The 2,092-nt window shown below is 48.2% G+C and overlaps 1 long non-coding RNA gene across 1 annotated transcript; it reads left to right on the forward strand.

Annotated features, from left to right (window-relative positions):
• Positions 1-1,266, forward strand: LOC144390947 (uncharacterized). The gene is made up of 3 exons (XR_013454783.1): positions 1-262; positions 433-511; positions 771-1,266. It is a non-coding gene; the product is annotated as an uncharacterized LOC144390947 (long non-coding RNA).
• The last annotated feature ends 826 nt before the right edge of the window (positions 1,267-2,092 follow it).

Here is a 2,092-nt window from a genome sequence, read left to right on the forward strand (position 1 = left end):
ACCAACAATATATTGTTGAACTCTGCCATTGTACCGCAAAGGTCTCGAAGAGCATTCTGGATGAAGAGCAGAAACAAAGTCTTCTGGGAGAGAGATGTTTTGACCGTATTTGATGACGAGGACTGGAAAGCGAACTTTCGCATGACTCGAGGATCTTTCCACAAGTTGTGTGGAATTATGGAAGGAGTCATGAAGCCCGCGGAGGTGACTGTTCGAGCACCAATACCGCTGTCCTCCAAGGCGTAGTGGACGACATGTATCGGTAAGTTTGGGCCAAATACATTTAGTTGTCTGCACTGTGCAACGTGAATGCTTACTAATTCAATTCACCGCGACCTCAGGCCTGCGTGTGCGTGTTTGTGTGTGTGTCCTGTGTCGCCTACATATATTCACGTGTGTGCCACTAAAACCTGACAAATTGTTCTCTTTAAGCTTCTGGAGCATCAGCTGTAAGATGCCTGGGTGTGCTCATGGCGCTAACGTGCTCAGCCAGGCACACCTGTTACCAAAAGTAAGTCGTACTCTGAAGACATATTAATGTATGCATAAAATCAATAAGATCAATAAATGAGTTAAGCTACTGAAAGTTATTCATGCAGAAACTAGTGGAGCTACCACCAAGCTATTGAGACTTCTAGGTATGTTACAACCTTAAGGTAGTATGTTTTATAGAGGCTTTATTATGTTTTTATGTATATTATGTTTTATTTATGCTGGGCCATTTAGTAAGCAAGTCCAACACTGGTAACCATTTCTGTTTCTCCTCCCAGGAACCAAGAGAAATCGATGGCGTCTCAATCGGTCACTTCCTGTTGGGAGATCCAGCGTATGCTCTCATGGACTGGATCATGAAAGGCTACACCCATCCCCCAAACATCACCCCTGAGCAAGAGTCCTTCAATGTCTACTTAAGCTCTGCAAGGACCACGATGGAGATTGCGTTTGGGAGACTGAAGTCACATTCACCCCTAAAGTGATTGCTACCTGTTGTGCATTGCACAATTTCTGTGAGAATGAGAAGGAAGTTGTGAATCCCAACCGGTCAGTGGAAGCGGCTACACTTGCATCGAACCTGCCACAGCCAGGTCGTGCCAACAATCACGCAGACAATACAAATGGACAGAGGATCAGAGCCGCCCTCACAGATTACCTGAGTGCAAACTTCCCCCTGCGCTGACCATACCTTTAGACGTCTTCATTACATAATTGCCAGTTTGTCATAGGTTTATAAATACAATTATTGTACAGTTCATGTGTGTTTCATTCCACAAATAAAGAAACTCATAGAAGTTTTAGTTCAGTCATATTAAGAAAAGTAAAACAAGGTACAAAGAATCGATCCAAGATGGCGCCGTTGATGGCCGCCTCGGTGCTTCGGTGCGCTTCGTTTTTGGTTGTTTTTGTTGTTAATTACGTTTGCTGCTGCGATTCCCGGAGCTCTTTCACCAGAGATGAGCTCTTGAACATCCGTGGAACTACTCCAGCGGAGTTACTTCCAACTTTCCTGCTTTCTTCCGTGGAATTACTGGACATTCTAGTCAAAGGTGCGCTCACCTTTCGTCACGCGGTGAGACGCCGTAGGAGAGGAAAACGAGCCGGCTCGCTGGTGAGACTCCGCAGGCGGGGTTCTCGCACTCCGCTGCCAGGCATCTTTCTCTCCAACGTGCGCTCACTGTGCAACAAACTGGACGAAATTCAGCTGCTGATGAGGAGAGACAGAGACTTCTCTACATCCTCCGTCTTGTGCTTCACGGAGACGTGGCTCTGCGGATCGATACCGGACTCCGCGCTCCAGCTGGCGGGCTTCCAGCTGCTCCGAGCGGACCGCGACACGGAGCTCTCCGGCAAGACAAAGGGCGGAGGAATCTGCTTCTACTTCAACAACAGCTGGTGCAACGACGTAACGGTGATCCTACAACACTGTTCTCCTGATCTGGAAACTTTCTTCATCAACTGCAAACCCTTTTATTCCCCCCGTGAGTTCGCTTCATTCATCCTGGTCGGTGTTTACATGCCGCCGGCGGGCAACGTGCACGAGGCACAGCGGACACTCGCCGACCAGATACAGCGTGTGGAGCGGACCAACCCGGAC

This window comes from Gasterosteus aculeatus, chromosome Y, assembly GCF_964276395.1.
Source record: "Gasterosteus aculeatus chromosome Y, fGasAcu3.hap1.1, whole genome shotgun sequence".
NCBI classification, from domain to species: Eukaryota; Metazoa; Chordata; class Actinopteri; order Perciformes; family Gasterosteidae; genus Gasterosteus; species Gasterosteus aculeatus.